The sequence below is a fragment of the Calidris pugnax genome, unplaced genomic scaffold (assembly GCF_001431845.1).
Source record: "Calidris pugnax isolate Ruff unplaced genomic scaffold, ASM143184v1 scaffold8, whole genome shotgun sequence".
NCBI classification, from domain to species: Eukaryota; Metazoa; Chordata; class Aves; order Charadriiformes; family Scolopacidae; genus Calidris; species Calidris pugnax.
In genome coordinates, this window is record NW_015090830.1 from 23,128,299 (window position 1) to 23,150,485 (window position 22,187).

Sequence of the window (22,187 nt, forward strand, 5' to 3'; positions counted from 1 at the left end):
GTTGAGGGGTGATTCCCTGCTCTTCTCTGGCCACCCCCTCAAGCTATTTTAAGTAGCAACAAAGAGTTTCTATATAGAATCTATATTAATGGCGAAATTATACTGTGTAAATTAACATCTTTTCAAACAGGCACACCATGTTTACCTGCAAAATGCACTATACTTGCATGCAGCAACTGTATTTTATTTCTCTTCTATATACGTTCTTGCAATGCTTTCATCACTTCTGTGGTTCTATGTATCCTCCAGCAGTATATTAAGCAATGTGTCTGCTATCTGTCATATGTAGTTAGTTCTTTCTTAATTAGCCTAACACGTCTACCAGATGAAAATCGGTGGGATAGCATTATCATCCACTACATGTTTTACTTTCTGTGACATTTCCTTTGGTAAGGTACTTTGCAAATCCCTTTCCTTTAGCAACATAATCAGTCTGTCATTGTCTAAAGAAAAGGGACTAATGGCAAAGCTTTGTCCCAGTTTGACAAATACTTATACTAACTACAACTAGCAAAAGAGAAAGAGGCGAGTTAGGGGAAAGAACTGCTTTAAAATTAATCTTGTCAAGTCAGAATGATCATTTGGTTGCATCCCACTGCAGCAGAGGCCTGCAAGTTTCTAATGTCTGAACTTGTCTCAGCTGTTTCTAAAAAGATAGTGAGTTATGGGTCAAGAGAAATAAACTTCTGACAAATATAATTTCATTTAGTTTTTGAAGCCACTATTTGCATATGCTAAGTTTACTTAAGTCGCAGATCTTGGGATTTATAAAATCAAAGCCTTCCAAGCTCAGCTTAAGAAAATTAAAAAATATCAAGACTTCTTCCTCCTTTGATGAAAGTCATTATGTTACCATTGAAAGACGTTTAGAGCTTACCTGTTTAGTGTGCCAGTCAGTAGTCCACAGCTATCAGCTCCACAGGGATCCCCTAAACAGAATACAACACATTAAATATTACTAATAATGTGGCAAGAAGTTAGTAACCACTTCAACATCAAAGAAAGTATTATATAGCAACAGTCAAGGAGGGCATGTTAAATGAAACTACCTTTTAATAACTTAATAAAATAATCCTGAATAGATACCGATTCCCCTCCCAATAAGTAGATTCCCATCACATTCCCATCACATGATAAAATGATTTTTCAAGAATTCTATAAAGCTGCATGTCCTAACAGATAACTTTCTTGAATATTTTTTCTTATTCCAGCACTTATGCAGAATAAAATAATTAAAATAAAATCTATCACATGATTTTGAAAAGAATAATGTTTCTCCCTCTAAAAAAATCCCTCAAAAACCTAGTTCATCTTTCTAATAAATGGTGAAGGTCTTGCTAGTAAGTGTGAGAATACTTACTATAATTAGTCTGCTCTCTATAATTATACAGCTTAAGGTGGTTTATAAATTGCTGGCTTCCCTGACAAAATAAGGAAATTTAAATCCTTTCTTAAAGGATTCAAAGTTTCCAAATTCCTAGCTATTGGAACTTGCAGTCCAAAATCTTTAAGATGCTTCTGAAAATCTCAATGTCTTTTGCAACCTAATAGATGCATTTATATTCTTCATTCCAAAGTGTATGGCCCTTAAGATGGAACCTTTACCACCAGGTAGTATCAAAGTTTTTTTACTGTGAACAACTCCAGAAGTATTGATGTAACAGTCCTCATTATTTTGAAACACTCATGTAAAGAGAATATTGCACTTCTACATCAAAGATACAGACTCTATAAAGTCTCAAGTCATTGATTGTTATGCTAACTTCAAAAAATAAGCAAAACCAAGTTAAAAGACAGATCTGTAATGGCGTGATTTCTAAGAAATGGCTTGTGAGTGATATTACGACTACAGAGATTCTCCAAATTAATTTGCTTTTGATGCCACCATCAATTTCTTTTCTATTACTGTGGTGGAAGCAGTAGCTGCCAGCTGTGGGCCGAGCTTTAGGTACACACCAGAAAAGACATTCAATTGCTTGGACAACATGTGCAATCCAGAGGCCTTTTCCCCAGCTTCTCTGGGGAGGAGGTGATGAGTTACATGTTCCCCGTGCTCCTGTCAGGCCACCTTGAAAGATTCCACAGGTGCTTTTGGGAGCTCCTGCTCTAATGCATCCAAGAAACATTTTCCCCAACTTAAATGCAATATTTAGGGGAGCTATCAGTACATAAGACCAAATAAGAAGTTCTCGAGGTGCTGTACACACCATACAGCACTCAAACCATTACATGCTATTATGTTACACTGAAGCACTTGTGAAAATTTCTTATTCCTTAATACATCGCAGCTGGTGCTATCGGTGTGCTGAGTACTTCCCTTTGTCTCTCAACATTATTCCTTTTTGTTTGATTCTATTATCTTTGGCATTAACTTATCCAAAACATTTGTTACCTTTGGAAAAAGCACATTAAAATACACACTGCTAAACTCATTTTTAAATGTGTAGCGTTGGCAGTAGAGACATGCACTTGAGGATTAATAAAAATATCTTCTATCAGTTGTAAACAACATAGGAGCTGGGTCAAGGTATGCATATTAGCTGACTGCAACATTATTAAGTTGCCAGTGGGTTCCAGCCATGAAAAAGCAAGTGCTATCCAAAGGCAGTTAAACAGTTAAACTGTTTCTTAGCAGAGAAAATGAAAATATCTGTGCTATTGCTTAAGGCACCTGAGAGATCTCCCACAGATTTTTTTGCTCATATTCATGGAAGGTGAAATAGGTAAAGAAAAGGGCTGCTGAGATTAACAGAGAGATTCATTTTAAGAGCAAGGCTGCAGATTTTTTTCTTGTTTAGTCTAGCAGAAACAAAAGCTGATACAGGAAATAATTATTCTCTAAAAACACAATAGAGTGGTAAACAGTAGGCAAGGAAAAGAACTATTTACTCTAGCAGACAATGTTGGCACGAGAACAAATGGGTGTAATTTGGCCATGAATAAATTTAGGCTGGAAATTAGAAGGTTTCTGACCATAAAAGTGATGAGGTTCTAGAGTAGTTTTTTAATACAAATAGCAGGGACAAAAAAAATAACAGTTCAAGCTGTTTAATGGTGAGGATTGTTAGGTTCATGGAAAATGCTACAGGCACATTTCCCTGTGTAAGTAAAGGACTGCATTTTGGTCATCCAGGAGACAGTTTCCAGCATTATGTTTGCCTGTTTTCTAAAAGCATGGGTTAAAAAAAAAAAAGAAATTGAAATTAAATCATGGTTAGGCATACAGTATTAGAAGTATTGCTTAAGCAAATGTCATCCATAAGTAAATGATCTCTGTAATTAAGTTTGTGCTTTGCAACAAGAGAACAATTTAACTTGATAAATAGGTTTCGCATTGTACTTCAGTGGTTGGAAGCTAATTCTTTCTAACGGAAAGATGCAATTTGTCACATGCTAATTTTCTTGAGGTTTATAGCGTATCTTTCTACCACTTTTGTTTTGCCTTGTTGTTTTCTTTTAGTCTTTAAAGCTCTAGACAACAGTTTTATCAGTGTGTGTGGACAGCAACGGGAGACAGCTGGAAAGTAATGTCTGCCTATTTATTTATACCAGTCCAGCCAAATTTGGCTACTGGATTCCTCAGATGAGCATTTGCTGTTCATCTAAAACAGCATCAGGAAAAGCAAAAAAACTGATGATCACAGTGGAAAGATGGAATCTGGATATCAGAGAGAAAGAAGCAAACATAAAATAAACATATTTGAGTTAGAAGAATAACTTAAAATTCAGGAAGAGTGTCCAAAGAAAATAAGGAAAATGTTATGAAACTAATTTCCACAAACACAGAAGGAATTTGCTGAGATTGCAGTCAGGAGTTTAGCCTAGAGACTCAACATTAAAGCACTTCTTAAGGTTTTCTTGTGCAGTCTCTGATGTTTGTAATAGTTTCACCATTAATAGCTAATAAATATGGTTCACCCAACACTGTAGTGGCTCTTGAAATTCAGATCTGCGGTACACCAATATGCCATCTGGAAAATTGCAGTTATTTAAAAAATAATCTACATTCTCTCATCAGCAAAGCCAAGCAATAGAAAGAAAAACAAAACATTACAAAGGCAAAACAGAGGTGTTCCCCCATGGGTGTCAAAACACAAACAAGTGACAGAACCCTGTTGAAAACAAAGTGAAATGATTGCATATGCGTGGTTTTAAGTCATGTTAAAAATTCTTATTTGCAAGTGTATGTGCACACATATGTATATAATTATAAATGTCTTTTTTATCTTTCTATTTAGCATTTATATTCTTTGTAAGGCCACTTATAAAAGATTTATTATGCAAGAAACTATATTATCAACTGCAGTATGCATAGCTTATAGTTGGTACTTGCTCATCAAATATTAGGATAATGCATCAAAACATAATAATATATGAGAAATTACATAGGTAAGTGTTCTTGACCAGATACGGGAGGAATCTGGCTGTGCCACATAGAAGAAAAGGGCACATACAACCTCCCCACCTTGCTCATCAAGGAGAAGCACCAGTGTGTGGGCTGGCTGCAACAGACCTCACTCCATTTGCTGAAAAATATGAGTCCCAATGGCCACAGAACCAAATTAGAGAAATTTAGATAAACAAGCAAGCATGGCCATTTCCATATATTTCCAGTTTTGTTGCTGACCGGAATCAAGTTATGCAAAGGTGTAGTAAAACTAATGCAAAATAGTCAAAAGTAGGAAATTCAGTTTTCGGTTCACTTTAATACACCTTTGTATGAAGCTGTTTTTTCTCTTCTTCCTTTTTAACCCCTTCTTACTTGTAGTTACTAGCTACTGTATTCAGCAGCTTTTGCATTTAACAGCTAACTGAACCTACAAGCCTGAAGGCCTCAGCAAGATTTTAAGAATAAAAGCAACTCACATCATTAATAATACAGTTTCAAATTCTTTACATCTGAGGTTGCTGCTCAGATACCAACCGTGACACTTACAAGACAGCTGCCAAGTTTTACTTGTTTTTTTTCTTTTTTTTTTAACTTCTGTTTGGGGAGTACAAGTGAGTTTTTTGATAGTGTTATGGTCTGATCTAGAAGGACACATTTCTGATGAGGAGTTGTTATTTCTCCCCGTAGGTAGCTCGTAGGAGGACACCACGACTTGGCTGTTGACAAGGGACTGCTGAGGAATGTGCTTCCCCTCTGTGAAGTCTGGTCTGCCCATCCCAATAGCACCCAGTCAGCAGGTGGGACTTCATAAAGTTTTACTATCGCTTGTAAATGAATAGCTCTTGATTTCACTTTTTGAAAGCGAAAGTACAATTTCCAGGGAGGAGAAACAAAGAAAAAACTACTCGAAGTGCCAGGTTATTGTGTGTTTCTGAAGGTTGTGCACAATGAAAAGGCAGCTACAACATGGGAAGAAATTTAACACATTAGGTACAATCAGTGCTCAGAAGAGCTCAGGTAGATGAAAGCAAAGGTGTCTCTCAGTTAACGTTTTACACCTTTCTTGATGGCAAAGAAGTCATGAACAGAAACTCGGAGATTGTCAGGGATTCAAAGAGATGATTTGACTTATACTGGGTAGACTAACCTGCTAGAGATTATTCTTAACAATCCATGAAGATCAGATTTTAGTCCCATCCCTTCAAATTTCTGCCTCACATCTCAGTCCTGCATCCCATGCTCCACTCCTAGTGTTCTCTTTACTATAGTTAGATTTTATCTAAATCTATAATCTCCAGGTTTTGCTTGAGACCTTTCAAGTCTCTGCTGTCATGCAAAGGGAGCAAGATCCGAAGTTATGCTTCAGGTAGTTTTCCAACCCTGAAAGGATTAATGATTTAACTAGCAAACTGAGCTTCAAAGAATGAAATTAATCAGTAGGAAGGCTCTAGTGGTCGTCAACACTGAAAATAGCATGAAAAAGAGGCAATAACCCATGATTTCTGATTTATGTTTGTGTCAGACTAGTTTGAATTTCTGGCAGGTCCCTCTTCTGTCTCTGCCAGTTGGATGTGCTGATTTTTGAAGTAAGTTTTCCCAACAGACTACATTTTAACCCAACAGGAAAATTTAATATTTGAGAAGCTATTAAATACAGTTTCAATAGCCTCTGTAGTGTCTGTACAGATTAGTTGTCAGAAAACTGGATAAACCTCTTTGATAGTAGGGAAGAATATTAAATGAAAGTACTTTGCAAATGGCAATAAATCTTTAAAGATGGGGAAAAGAGTAAATGTATAATATTATTAAGAAACTCAGTGACAGGCTCTAAAATAACTATATATTTATCCATCATCAATGAAAATTGCATTCCTAGTTGTGCAAAAGCCACCATTGTTCCTTCATCTAACTTCAGTTTCAGCTCACTCATTTAACCAGTTTTCTCATGCAGATAGAGCAATATTGATTGAATAAACATGGGTTGTGAAGCAATTTAAATGAGCTTACAGCCCTGATACAGTTCATCATCACATTTAAGAAGAAAAAAAAACCAAAACCCAAACCAAACAAGAAACCAGCCCAACCTTTACAGTTATAATAATTAAAAAAAAACCAAACACACATAATAGGAATATCCACAAATTCTTATGGTCTGTCTACACCAACAAGTTTCTCTACTTACGATATTCCAGGATACCTTAGTTTATTTTCTAGATTTCCTTAGTTCGAGTTTGCCTCTTAAAAATGCAGTGTTCTGTTTGTGGGTAATGAAAATGAGCAACTTACTTTGAGTTGTTCAAATGAAATTCCAGAAACTTCTCTGTCTACATGGTAGGTTCTTACATGAAGGTAAAATATCTGTTTGCATTATACTTAAGTGACCACTGATAAATATAGAGAATATTTCTAGAAGTCACTCTAACCCAAGCCTGATAAATTCTTAATCTTTGCAGAAGACACAACAAGCTTTGAAAACTGGTGCTGGCAGATGGGAATCTGTACAAGACTTACGTGTAAATTAAATTGCATTCTGCTACATGTAAATTTATGAATGCTCCCAGAGTGACTGGTTAGGGGGTTTTTATTATTATTATTTAAATCTTTAATTTTTCTGACACCTAATCAAGGCCTGAAACCACAGTTATTTATCTGGGGAGGGGGGGAGTCACAGTTTCTTTTAAATGCAATTATCTATTCACCACTACAAGTACATTTGCATTTTTGATAAAAATAGATAAGAGAATTGCAATGAGGTCGTTCAAAAAAACTGAGTTGCATATATAATGTGAATCTTTCAGCTTGTAGTTTATAGCTTTATTTTTCGTGTGTGTGTGTGTTTTCTAAAAATTGTCTGCTCTCAATATCTCAAAATGGCATACTGCTTTCTCAGATGGCTAGTGACTGTTCTTCAGTCCCATAAAAATGAACTCCAAAATGTAGATCTTTTCTTTTCCCTTCAGACAGTGCTTTGCACAATGACATTGATTTTTCTTGATAGGTATTGTGACTAAATATATAGTAACGCAAATATTTTCCAGCCTATTGTTATGAACACACAGAAATTGTAGAAGAATGTGGACTACTCGTCTACAGAGAAGATAAACTATCTGTTTGGAAGTATACAGCTGCCAGGAGTCTCTGGACCACTGCTGAAGTGGAAAATGAAAGAATCTCTGCCAATACAGAAGAAAGGTTGGGAATTTTTCATTACCAAATGAAGACAGCATTTTAATGCTTTATAGATAAACAAAAATTATTATTGTGGTTAGGTACCCAGTCTTTTTCGCACTTTCATGATAGCCTTTGACAACTATATTATATTTTTGCTCTTGGAATTGCCGAAGTACCACCAAAACTTAAAATTCTTTGGAGTAGTCAATTTTATAACCTTTGTGTATCATATAGTGATTAAAATTCCCCCAAGTTGTATATACATATATTTCCCAAATACAGAATCGGGACGTTCTTACTGCGCTGAAGAAGCAATACGCATAATGAAGTCATTCTATTCCCAAATATATGAAGGTATACACATGGAAATCTGCAGGTAGCATAGAAAGTATATGCAGGTAACTCTCTTAAAGCTTCTCAGCAGTTATTTATGTGACCCTGATGTCTCTGATGCTTACCATCCTGCCCGGCTTTAACCATTCAGTTGGTATTTTCCAGATGGGGCATTTGCATCAGAAGATTTTTTTTCCTCCTTGTTTCTGTTGTTGTTATTGATTATTGTGTATTGTTATTGCATTGAATGTAAGCTTTTGGCCTTACCCCTGTTTAAAAATACACGAACTGTTCTTGTGCCTTGGAGAACTCAGCAGAGATGGAGAACGACAAAGGAGGCGTTCTCCCTGAGAGATGTGCCTATTGCTCTCTCTGTGGAAGTCCACCCACATTTGGGTGCTTGGACCTGCCTGTACTTTGAAGGACAGGCTGGAACCATAAAGAACCTGTCTGATGCCCAGCAACTGGAAAAAAAAGCTCAACTGGAGGGCAGGAAGGGAAGTGTAAAGTGAGACAGCAAAGGAAGGTCTATTTGGAGAGGATTAGGATTGACTATCAAAGAGGGGGACCTAGGGTGGGGAAGCAAAGCTGTTAGGAAAAGAGTAGGAAGCCTGGGGAAAGGTGGCTTGAGTGGGCAGAGAGATCATGACAAGATGGGTGCTTTCCAAAATGGGAAGATGCTGGGATGAACACAAGAACCAACAGTATTGGGTGAAACACTCATTCTGTGCTCAAGACAAATTCTCAGTGAGCAGCAATTCAGTCTTTTTCTCCTCGTTTCCTGAAGAGCCTGCTGCTAATTTACCACACACAGCACGGATGATGGGAGCACTAATTTCCAGCAGGATTTCCCCCTGACACTTATCAGTTCATTATCTGACTCACATTTGCTAATGAAATTATTTTCATAAAGTGCACTATAAGGTGAAAGAATTGTGTTTAGAGAGTCTTATTTAAAAAGATAAAATAAAGACCCAGAGATTAAGGTCAGAAGTTTTGTCTAAATTGGGGCAAACAATCTGAAGCACCAGAAAGTTACATTTTTTTATTCCTTTACAGAGAAATCCATCCTACGCATACTCCCATGGACCAGATACTGTCGTGGGAGCTCAGTAATTGAGCAAGTCATGCACAACTGTTGGGCATTCTGAAGATGAAGGCCACATCATTAAAAAGCTTGTTTGAAGTAATTGCATAGCATGAAGTTCTGTGGCAGAGGAAAGGATGCACTCCACCTCCTAAATATAATAAAACAAGCACAGAATGCCAAAAAAGCTGAAGCTGTAAGCAGTTCTTACCCAGATCGAGCTCATCAGCTTGCCAAAGACAGAGGCTGCCCCTCATGAAAAGGTAGGTGATAAGTTCAGTACAGAAAAGATTTGAAGAAAATAATTCCTTTTTAGAAAAGGAATTACAATAATCCATGCTAATTCTATGCATAATACAGGCTATGCTATATCACTCAAAAGAAAGACCCAAAAAAACCCCATTACCAAAATGCTATTTAAATGGGATGTAGCTGCTTAAGCTAATATGACCAACTTATAGATATCACAGGTGCAATGGTATATAGAGCTACATTTACATGCAAACAAGAAGGCCTTAAAGCTGTTTTTGAAGAGTAATGCTGGGACTATGTATATGAATAAACATTATTGTAGTGTGTTGGCTTTTCCTCAGTCACAATATTGATTGACAAGTTAAATTTTCTGGGTGACTTGGAGTTTGGAGACATGGTGCTCATGCTAGGTATAAATATGACAAGTTTACAGAAAAGCTGAGCTGCCTGTGAAAACATGGAAACTGAAGATGTTCCTACTCCTCTAATTACTTTATAATGACATTTTTCCACTTGTGCTTTAGCACAGGAGACAGAAGAATGTTGTATATAAATAGTCTCCCACCCTCAAGGTCCCTCTGCATATTTCCCTCTCCCCCAGCCCCACCAGCCAGGGAATTGCCTTTAGGAGCAGAGAATGTAGGATCTCATCAGCTTCTCATTCTTGGTGGAGCTTCTTACCATCACTTACTACCTGCAGGTCAGAGGAGTGGCCAGTTGCTGTGACTGCTGTGCCATTGGAGAGTTTTTGAATGAACAGAGGGGACAGAAGAAACAGAAACGAGTGAGTATGAGAACAGACTTTCCTATTGAATGTTTTGCTGAGTATAACCGACTAGAATTGCTTCTGCACAATCTTTGTGAAATGCTGAGTGTGAGTGAACAGTTCAATGCCAATCAGTCTATGGCAAATCCAGTCTGCCAATTTCTTTTTCTTTTTTTTTTTTTTTCCATTTTAACAGCATTTCTCAATTTAGTGTTTCTCACAGGTGTTAATTCATTGTGTGTGCTAGGCTGTGCATGATTAGCTATGGATGAGCTATGCTGTTGCAAGTGTGCTATTGGATATAATTCCCTGGTAAACTTTGAGACAGGGGCTGTGGCAGAAACAGTATCAAATGTAGTTTTTAAAAAAGGACAAGTTTTCAAGCACAAATAGGGCCGTATTTTGAATTATCACTCATTTTGAACTTTGTTAAGACAAGTTCTAACTCAATGAGGAGTTTAACCTGATCTAGAAAACCCACAACAAAAAGCTCTGTTGGCATGAGACCTGGGAAACTCATTGCCTGCACTGCAGTTCCCATTTCAGAATTCATTTCCCCCTTTCGGTCAGTCAGAAATCATTCAGTTGTAATATAACTTTTGGTTACATTGCAGTTGTGCAGCTCAAAGCACAGAGCAGATGTACATTTATAGTCCAGAAAGAAATTGCGCCGATACTGTGAAATGCGATGCAAATACTTCTAAAGCCAGAGGTGTTTTTTGATCGTATCTGTATAACATAAACTGAAATGGCAAAATTGTTTACCTCTATCACATCCTGCAGTTATCACAAGGCATCAAAAAGGGAGTGAGCTGTTTAGGTATTTTAATTGTATCTATGAACCCATTTGGATTTTCCTCTGTTTAACTCTGAATTTCCTGCATTGAAAGGGTCGGTTTGGAAATGCTGCTGGTATCCTTTCATGTTACTTCAGTCTTACTTTCCTCCTAACGTTTTTGTCTGGGAATAATGGTGTGAAATTCATAGCAGCCAGAGTGCAGAGGAATCTAGAGGTACTTCATACATACTTATCAATAATGCATTTCTCTACATGCTTAGGGGATCATATTTCCATAGTCAGTTACAATTAATTCAAAGCAAATGTAAGGTGAAAAAAAAAAACCAAACCCCAAACCCACAACAAACCCTCTTATCCTCAGGGCTCTTGTCCAAAGAGATGCAACCATTACAGATCAGAACTTGTGTGTTTTATAGCAGCTGATAAGAATGCAGAATTGTCAAGCTGGTGAGCACAAGTGCTATCAACAAAACTGCAGTCAAGAAGGTCCCTTCAGTTTGCAAATAAACCTACCCTGAGTTGCTGGTTTCAGTGTATGTTTAGCTCAGGTCATGCTCAGAAAGCATCTTCTGTTCAATGTTATGTTGACTATACTGGACTCTTACAATCAAGAAAGAAAAAAAAACAACCCAAACTGAACAAAACAGGAATGACTTTCCCAGGAGGGCTGTAATGGAAGGAAATTAATTAATCCATCTTTTACTGCTGATGGCACAGGGAGTCTTGCTATTACCTTCAATGGTAGTAGAATGGACTCCAGCATGTTTTTCACATGTGCAACTGCGTGAAGATCACTGTCTGGCTGCAGGTGAGGGCATGTGTCCATCAAATGCATACAGGGAGTTTTACTCAAGTGAATAATTCCCTTTAACTGGGAGCTCATGGAAAGAAGTTCTTTGACCCTTATTTTGCCATTGCAGATTCATTTGTAGACAGGTGTAACACGGTGAAACACAGGCACAAAAACAGACTAATACATCTTGTAATACAGTGTAGATTAACTGTTGAATCGCTGTTGCTAAAATTAGTGGCTTTATGGTAGAAATTAAATATTTCATAGTCTGCCATTTGTTTATTTGTATACGAGTATACAGCTTAAAGAGTTCAGCTGTAGCTGTACCTGATTAGCTATAACCATATCAAAAAATACATTGATGATACAGCTGACTGTATTTTAATGCTTCTTATGAGATAATACTGTTAATATTCACTTTCTGATCGTGTGGCTGAAAAGGTTTTAATGCTTTTCCCCCCCGTTTGCTCATGCAATCCATCCTGCTGGCAGACTGCAATCCTGCCGCCTTTGAAACAGACACCAGCCAAAAGGCAGAGTTTACTTCCTGAGGTTTTAAAACTTTCTCAGAGTACTTTATAGCAGAGTCTCACAGGCAGATAACCTCACCTCCTGAGGGCACTGTCATAACATCCTCTGGCAACTACTGAAGTGACTTACTTGGAGAGAAAGCATTAGGCCTGACCAGCATTGCATATTTTGAAATGTGAGGCCAACGTGGAGCAGTGGGAGAAAGCCAGTGGCACATTAAAAATTCATCAATACAAACACAAAGTAAGTTAGGGGACACCAGAGTGGATCCGTAGTATGATTTGGATGGGGCCCTTAGATGAAACCACCAAGAGCATTTAAACACCCTATTAGATCTGCTCTGTAGTTAGTTGATAATGAGGACACCTACACCCCATGGCCAGCCACCCCCGACAGGCTGTTGTGGCAGATAATGCTGGTTAAAAAAATTGACTTCAAGTACTCTACAGAATCAAAATGGTTAACAGACCATGATGTCAAAACAGTATATGATACTAGAAGATTATGGTGGTAATAATGTAAATGCTAGCAGGTGTTTGTATGGTATTTTGCAAAATATTCATGTTCCTATTTGCATGATCCTGGCAGTATAGTGGTTATATCAGTATACGCTGTATTTGTTTACACAAAACCATAAAATGCTCATTGTAAAGCATTTAACCCAAAACATCTAATTCTCTCTAGAAAAGTTTGATCTGAATCTCTTGATTTTATTACCACAATAACAGAATGTAGGTTTTATACTTTCACCAGACTTTCAGTCTTTGCTCTGTAGAATGATTTTTCTTTGTTAAGTTTTGAATACCATGTGAAAATGAAGAATATAAATATAGCACTGAATGAACTAATTAATTCCAGATAGTGTAGTAACTCAAGAGTATGTTCTCTAAGAAAAACAGTTTGCTAAATCATGTTACTGAGTAATTCAAAATCCAAGATTTTCGTATAATCATATTTTGTACCCTTTCAAATTCCTTTGTTATCACAGCTCAAGCTGTAAAATCTTCTGCCTCTTCTCCCTCTAGAGAATAGCCTCCACTCATATACAGGAAATTTAGAAGTACAGTAAATCGTGTTTAAAGAAGACAAAATACCTAAAATCCAAAGGTTTCAAGAACATTATTATTTAGGTAGAATAGGCTCTTATTGAATAATATTAAAGAGTCAAAGCTGAATGCAAACCCAGTCTTTAAATTCTTCTTTTGCGCAGCATTTCTATAAGTGTATTTTGAATAAAAAGCCATATTTTAAATGTGCTTCTCCAGTTTTAACGTGAACAAATAACTGAAGCACTTAAAGAGATGACACGAGATCATGCTATATTACATAACTGTGTGCTGTAAACATGCATTTTCCCTAAAAGAAACACAACACAGGCATATAAATAAGGAGAAATACTGCTTACCTTCCTCCCTTAGAAACTATTCCCTGAAGGCAGAGTAAATCTGGTTATAAAATGAAAAACAAGCCTGAAGTGTACAACTCACAGACAGCACATACAGTCGTCTCCATGAAGAATGCCTGTTTCTAGCCTTCTGTATGTGTTTCTCACTTCTCCACGTTGTAGTTATGCTACAAGGACTCAAACTATGCTTAAAATAGCGCTCTGTACCGTAGCTATAGGCACCAACACATGGTTTAAATGGTACTTACTGTTCCAGCAGCCGTGCATCATCCTATAGGAAATTTACACCTCCAAAAGAGGGATTTTGTTACAACCGGAGCAGATTGTGGCAAAACACTGCGCCTGGCTCGTCAGGAAAAAAAAAAGTTGTGCCTTTCAGTGGTCGGCACACATTCACCAAGCACAGTATCTGTACATTTATGTATGTGCACCTACATACACACATCTACAGCAGGAGCCGCAGCCTGTCTCTCACAACCACACGCTAATTGCTGAACGAGGGGGTGAGGGGGGGAAAAGAATCTTGTTAGTATTACACACCATCGGTTTTTTTGTTTTGGTTTTTTTTTTTCCTTGACCATGGCTTTTTGCATACATTTTTCATGCGGTACCACCGAGCCCGGTGATGCCAGGAAGCATTTAGTAACTCAGCCAGGAGGAATTATTCACATTAAGGCACCGAACTGGTTTTGGCTTCCCCTGCGAGAGCGCTGCTGCTGCAGCAGTGCAGGGTCTCTCTGCTGGCACCCGCCTGCTGCAGCCTTTGTGCATGACTCTACCTTATAAACACATCAGTAACACAATGACATCCGATACCCAGGAACTACAGAAAATCATGGCGAATCAATCAGATCCTACAGCAGGCACGGAGATCGGCTGTAAAAACATTTAACGGTAGATAGATTATTTTTTTTTAATTTTTTTTTCCCCTTCTGCGCTGTCAAAGTCAAAGGTACCAAAAGGAAGCACACACTAAGGCATTTTTGTTCCACTGTGATATTGATCCGATGCCAGACGTAGTGAAACACAATGGGCACACAGTCAGCCTTGGTAAATTAGGTAAATTAGAGATCATTTGATGGTATTCTATTGTTGCTATTGTAATCACAGTAATTTTCACTGGTAATGGTGCTTCGTGATGAAGTGCGGTTCTCACAGGATAATTGTGAAAGGTATCGAAAGATTCAGGGTGTAGCATCTGGTTTTAAAAGCTCTTCAGATTCAAATTGGCATTTTACTTTATCTTGAAAATTTATTAGAGATTCAGATCATGCCGGTTTAAATGGAAAGGTGAAAGCAGGGTAATTTCAATCTATGAATTATTCAGATTCAGACTGGTGAAATTGCCATCCATGAACTGATTCTCTGACAGTCTCTTTTGCAGAGCCTCCATTACGCTTGTCATTTTTATTTCTTTATCTACAATCTCTCTCTCAGTTTCTGAGCTCGTCCCTTAGGGCTGTGCTTCACAAACCAAGTATTTCAAATTGGCAATAACCTAAATGTGTTGCTGTCTCAAATCGCAGTCTCCACAGGCTGTCTTTTCCAAATCATTAAAAACCACATCCACGATGGTGTCTGTTAGGCTCTTCGATTAGATGAATTAAAGAAAGGAGGGAATAAAAAAAAAAAAAAAAGCTAGCAAAGAGACCAGGGCGTCATATCGAAGAAGAGTTATGTTCCTGTAACAGTCCAGCAAAGAAAGTGGTGCTTTGTGCTTGTTCCTTTGTTGTCAGTGTAACCCATTCTAGTTGCATAGCATCACGCAGAAAGAAACAACTGTTAAAGCAGGCTGACTTCGTGCCCTGATTTCCAGCAGGAGCAGATAAGGGCTGTGTTTATAGACAGACTAATCCACGCAGATATACGCTCAGAGACGAAGCACGATTAATAGCTTCTTACAGGCAAGAAAACCAGAAGTAGTAGTTGTTGTAATCGTAGTATTAGAAGAAGGAGAAGCGACTGGATAAGCGAAAGGGTTTCATTCTCTCAGACTCCAACCGATACGGATTGCAATCCCAGAGACTCTCCACTTGATGGCTGGTTGTGTCATCGCTAGTCGACTGCTGCCCCTGTATCCAGAAGGACTGGGATTGATTTAGGTCAGAGAGTCTGGGTTTCTCGTTTGAGCTTTGCTCTAAGTGATGTAAGAAATCGCAGCCAAATCTGTATTACCAAATCTATACGACCCTGGGAACGCCGGCACGGCTTCGGCGACGCAGCGCCTGCAAAGGCCCCAGTCGGACAGACAGTGACAAGTACCATCTCCTTTGTCCTATTGCTGCAGGTATATCACCGTGGCATTAAAAAAAAAAACCAAAAACAAAACCAAACCCCATCTTAGGGCGTTCTTCCGCAGAGGCAGTTTGGGTACAGAGCTCCGCGCAGTTCCCTGCTCAGCTGAAAACGCTGCCAGGCTGAAGCCAACACATCCAGGCTGCGTGTCTGCTCCTACGCTAACACCAGGAAAATCTCCCTCGTATGAAAAAGAGAAGAATTAAAAAAAACCCCTATGCTGCTTTGTGCCTGGTTCTATGCGTCTGCTTTGCCGCACTGCGACTAGAAAACTGCAGCAGTAAGAGCTCTGGCAGTTGCGATAATGTAGAAAGCAGCAGCTCTGTGACACAGCAGTCAGCTGACTCGCAGTGTTATCATTCAATGTCCTCTATAGAATAAGGCCAGTTTCTAAGGTAGCACCAGGAGGATGACCTTGCATACAAAAATCGGGCTAGGAGCAGCGGCGGGACTCGTGTACACCTGCGAGCGATTTTGGGGTGATGTATAGCATTATCGTCAGGAGCCCGCAGGTCTTTAGTGGTCTCTTTTCCCTTCCTCCTCTCTTTCTTCTTTACAAAGCAGAACTTGTCATTTATTGAGCAGTTTTCCTTCCATCACGAAATAGTCAATATGGTCATGTGCCGCTGATGACAATGGTTACCGTGATAACAGTGGTTAGGTAAAAAAGTATTGCTTGTAAACCACATTTCTACAAGAAAACCTAGTGGGTTCTGGTTAACTCCTCTCCTCCCCGTGACTATGGATGTGCTCCAGGCCAGAGAAGGTAATGGGGTGAGCACCCCTGAAAGGCAAGTCCCAATTGGTGAGAGCGTGTTTCTCAGTTCTCATCAAGGCATCTGACTGCCTAGACTGATTTTCACGGTTCTCTGTAGCTCCCAGCTAAATTCACTGGGAACATTTGGTTGCTCACGCCTCTGGGAAATCCGAGGGGAGAACTGTAAAGTTACAGCTGGCAAATACGGGAACTGATTAAAGTTTGGAGTCGACAGGAGTCAAGTGTCCCACCACCACCACCTGGGACTTTGAAAGTTCCCTTGGGGAACGTCAGGTGCGGTGTTGAAAAACTTCACCATGTGTCTATCTACTTTAATTATACCTAAAGATAGAGCAGCTCCATCAGAAATTGCCATAAATCAACTTGCCAATCACTTACTAAAACAATTTATGTTATATAGGGCTAACCTCGTCCTAGGACAGATCAGCTTCTGCTCATCTCAATGGTCATACAGTACTTGCTCAGGCCAGAACTAAATTGGCTCTCACAGTTGCTACCATAGGCTGTGCATTTCAGTGAGATGCATTATAAATTCATTGTAAACTATCCAGAAAGTCTTACCCTGACATTTAGCAACAGTCAAGTAAGCAAGCAGGTATCGTACACCAACTTGGTATTCCCTGCAGTAACTCAGCTCATGCTAAATTACATTGGCCTTAAAGTGGCCATGATACAGAATTGTCTTATAACACGGCAATTTGCACCAAAACCCAAACAAACCGTAGTAAAGCCATAAAACTGGTAAAAGCTGTGCTGTATCTTTAAGGTGCAATTCTCTCAGACAACACAAAGCGCAGAGCACCCATGCAGAGGCTGTGTGGCTGTGTGTCCCTTGCTACGCTGCTCCAGGGGGAGAAATGTCTCTTCTCGTGCATAGACAGAGCACCCATGCAGAGGCTGTGTGTCCCTTGCTACGCTGCTCCAGGGGGAGAAATGTCTCTTCTCGTGCATAGCTGGTTAATGGACGGGTAATATAGCCCCAGTCCTGTCTCTTCCTTAATCATTTTTTATTAAATGCCCCTCAGGCCACTGTTCCTGCAATCAGCAAAATCAGCACAGACGACTAGCGGGGAGATGCCTCCTCCCCCCGCCATACAACCAACCCACCATACTCCTCGATTACAGGCTGTGCCTCCACGGCCCCATACACTTGATATTCAAAAATATCTTTTCATTTGCTGTCCTGGGACCTCTGATACGAACTAGGCAGAAGCATGAAGTCTAGGCAAACTCCAGGAAGCCAAGGATGCCAGTTTTCCTGCCTTCAAGGATTTGCTGGATGACTAGGGTTGTCTTGGCGGTGCTAATGAAGTCCAGTTTTCTGCTGAGCTCCTCTTTATGGCCTCACTTTCTGGCCTCAAGATGAGCTGGTTCCTCCAACGGGGATCTTTCAAGCAGCAGCCCCTTCCTAAGGCAAAGATGGTCTGTAGATGGCAGAAGATGTGTTCCCAGCAGCCATTACAGCCGTGGGAGGGGAGAGGACAGGAGGGTGCATTTCTCTCCTCTCCCCCAACCTCCAGCTCCGTGGGGCCAGCTGTGGCTATAACAATCACAACACGAAAGGTTCTCCCAAGTTGGGTTTTTTCCCTGTCATCCCGTCGTCTCTTTGGAGATAGGCGGAGGTGTTTTATTCCCCTAAAGCCCCCAAGGCTGGAGCATACATCTTGCAACCTTTGCTAGGAAGAGGGTGAGGGAGGAAGGCCAGCTGGCTGCGGTGGAGATGCCCAGGGGGGTCAGTGATGTGTGAAAGGCAGGAGGAGGCATATCCACTGACAGCAGTTCAGGAGCTTTCCTAAAACCCACATTAGGGTTTAGTTTCCAGATCGACTTTGCGCTTTTAGTTTTTCTGGCGTTGATGAAAGCTCATGCAATTTCCTGAAACGTGCGCAGAGCTCCTTTTCTCATCGTTAACATGCACACACACACCTCCCCCCGTGAACAAGATCCTAATTTGGTCTCCTTGGTCTGTTGTGAGTGTTTTGATTAGTTCTTGGCTATGTATGCACGTGTATGTATCATCTTACGCTGCATGAGAATTGTGTTTAGGGGAAGAAATCAGCACGTGGACAAATTTGGGAAAAGTGAAATATTGAAAACTTTTACCTCGTTTACCACTTAACAACTCTGGCAATGGAACAGATTAAAATTTTGCCTCTTTTCTCCCCTTTTTCATTGAAATTAAAATTACATCCATGTCCATAAGCTGTATGCCAAGTTTTAGCTGAACACAATTAGAAACAGCTTAAATATTAAACTGAAAGCTGAAGGGCCAATGACATTAAAGGGACGTTCTCTCACAGGCTATTAACAGTAGCACTGCTGACAGGATGCTGTATTAGAGCTGAATTTTTAAGGCATCACCAAATCTATCCCCTGTATTATGTTAAATTACAAACTCAAAACATTTTACAAGTCATTTGGATGCTGTATTCCCCCTTCCTAAACATGTGCAACACCCTATTCATTCAGCTGATGTTATTTTAAAATCTCAGAGCGTCACTGCAAATTAATAAGGCTGGTCTATGTTCTACGCTTTTTCTCTGTTTCTTATGTTGGTTATAGTTTTCAGTCAATGCTTATACTTAAATGCTATTTTTTTAATTTACTAATACTTATTTCAAATGCACCTTTTCAGTTTTTTCTTTCTACTTGCCAGATAATCCAATTGCTTTGATTTTAATAACACTATTGTGTAAACAAGTGAGAGGGAATACATTAATCTACAGGTTTTTCCTGTCCACTATTAGTCGACCTAGTTTTTTATTCTTTCCCAATGCACAAACTTTGGGCCTTCAGGTATTTATAAATAATATACACATATTGTATAAGATCTTCCCAACAGGTGGTTCTCGTAAGATTTTAGTGAAAGAGCGTATTGACCACCACCTCCTGCTCCTGGTATCTTCAATAAGCTTCATGTAAGTTTAGTCTACTGGGAGAAAAGCCAATCCAAAGTTCTTACTTTTCGTCAACAGAATTTGTCAAGGAACTGACTTTTCTAAAAACCTAAAAATGCTTTCAGAACTGGGCCCTAAATACACATAAAAACGGCCTTATCAAGTAGGACTCAAACTTGAGATAGAGTCTACTGGGAGAAAAGCAAATCCAAAGTTCTTACTTTTCGTCAACAGAATTTGCCAAGGAACTGACTTTTCTAAAAACCAAAAAAATGCTTTCAGAACTGGTCCCTAAATACACATAAAAACGGCCTTATCAATCAAGGAACTGACTTTTCTAAAAACCTAAAAATGCTTTCAGAACTGGGCCCTAAATACACATAAAAACGGCCTTATCAAGTAGGACTCAAACTTGAGATAGAGAATTAAACTTTTACAAGCTACCCTCGGAAGGCTAACAGTGGGGCTAATTAAAAATATAACTCTTGTCACAGAAGTGAAAGACAATCCTGTGTATTTCCCAATCCTGCTTCTGCAAATCCTTCCTGCTGAAACAGCTGAATCAGAGCAAATTGCTTGTGTGCGAGTTACTTCAGCCATATGGTGAAAGAAAAAAGAGCCGAGTGCCTCCTCAGCCCTGGAGTAAATAGGAACTACCTCCGTGTGGTTTTACACATTTATAGCTAATGTGGAGACCTAAATGTGAAATCAGGGAAATGAAGTGAATTTGCGAGTCTCCCTCTGGGATTTAGGTCTTATAAACTATTAAAAAGATGATATTCAACCAGGTACAGATAAATGAATAAATAAATATATATATATATTGCAGTACCGATTGTTCTGCTGTCAATAACCTCTTTCATTCAAGTGATTAAAATACAAACAAAACTAACAGTGAAAAACAGAACAAGATGGCGATAGGCATAAACCACTAACAATAACATGGAAATTTTATATTGCAGTACTGATTGTTCTGCTGTCAATAACCTTTTTCCTTCAAGTGGTTAAAATACAAACAAAATTAACAGTGAAAAACGGAACAAAATGGTGATACACATAAACCACTAACAATAACATGGAAATTTTTTGATCCAAAGTGCGAGAGGGTTCCTCCATGAGGTTGGCGAATAGGATGCGACAGGAATGTCAGTAAAGGACAGGCACACAAGAGACATCTTGGTGTCTGTGGCACATCGTTGGTGTCAGTCACTAATGATCTCCTTGACATGTGGAGTACATAGCTCAGAATGGATCAACATTACTTCTTTTTTCTGTTATTATTAATGGAAGCCGGTTTAAACTTTCTGTGATAGAAACCAAGGGTTGGGCAAAGGGGCGGTTGCGTGTCTTGAGGAAGATTGCAATTACATGTATGACCTTATTTGGATGTGGCATTTGATAAATCTGGGATAATTAATCATGGAATAATCTATGAGATTATCCATTCGGGGCCTCTGTTGTTTTCAGCTTTTGTTTGTGTTGGGCAAAGGGGCGGTTGCGTGTCTTGAGGAAGATTGCAATTACATGTATGACCTTATTTGGATGTGGCATTTGATAAATCTGGGATAATTAATCATGGAATAATCTATGAGATGATTATCCATTTGGGGCCTCTGTTGTTTTCAGCTTTTGTTTGTGCTTCGGTTGGTATTTCTCTTTGCTGAGAGAGACTCCAGTAGTGCCAGGGATGAATGAGGAAACAATCCTGGAGAGAAATAGAGAGCAAAAAATATGGCATAAAGTAGGGGAGCCTCTATAAAAGGACAAAACTGAGTGAGTACGCTGAACATATAGGCCAAATGCAGCAGTCTGCAGATAAAAAGCTATCAATCTGCTACAGCCCACCCAGGAACCTGAAATTCTGCCCAAACTTTAAGGACCTTAATCCTCTAATCAAAACAATTCACACCTATATCCAGAACCCCAAGCTCTCATCCGTGTTCACGTGGTTGTGTATTTTTGTGCATTGGATATGTGATGAATTTATTTAAAATTGCTGTGCTCCTAATAGATGCAGTTTTAATGATCGTTATTGCTGGCAATTAGAAAATAAATCAATTTGTTCATTTAAGCCATTAAAATCCACCCAGCTAAAAATAAAAATTGGAATTTAACGTTGCAAATAGAAACAAACAGGCAGGGAAGTGCTAAAGTGAAGGCAATCAGTTCCAGATTTAAACAGCCTCCCCACACTTACACACCCCCCCCTTCCATTACTGGGTGGTCACGGACTTATGGCTGTTACTACTGGTTTTCTTTAGAGCCATTCCAGACTTCTATTTTCACTCACTTAAAAATGGGAAGAAACAGAGGTACTGACTTAATTTTCTACACGCTCTGCACTAAGTTTCAAAATCTATCCCTAAGGAAGCAGGCTCCTGAAATGGTGGTGGAGTGTTCCTAATCAGTGGAGCAGAGGGAGTCTGGAAGAGGCTCGCAGTCAGAACAACTTGGGCTAAAAAAACGCCTATTATCCCTCAGGATGGAATTTGCTAGGCTTATGGGGGCAGCGTACGACACACGGGCTGTGCTGAGCAAAGGCTGGGCTCTCAGGCATTAGGGAGTGAACCAGCCCACCAGCAGCTGGGTGACAGAGCAAAACACTTGATGCCAAGCACCCGGTATTGGCCCTGTATAAATTTATGGGGCTTTACTTGATACTAGGACTGGTCTGGCCCCACGGGAGTAGG

General features: G+C 39.3%; 1 long non-coding RNA gene across 3 annotated transcripts in view; it reads right to left on the reverse strand.

Moving 5' to 3' along the window:
- The window catches only part of LOC106887453, a 20,730-nt gene extending 4,624 nt beyond the window's left edge, over positions 1-16,106 (reverse strand). For 2 of the 3 annotated variants that reach the window (XR_001411891.1, XR_001411889.1), the window contains exons 1-2: positions 13,528-16,106; positions 878-929 (exon numbers count right to left, since the gene is read on the reverse strand). This is a non-coding gene — a long non-coding RNA (uncharacterized LOC106887453). The remainder of the gene's footprint in view (positions 1-877; positions 930-13,527) is intronic. The other variant, XR_001411890.1, reaches the window with a different exon arrangement.
- Positions 16,107-22,187: the final 6,081 nt, after the last annotated feature.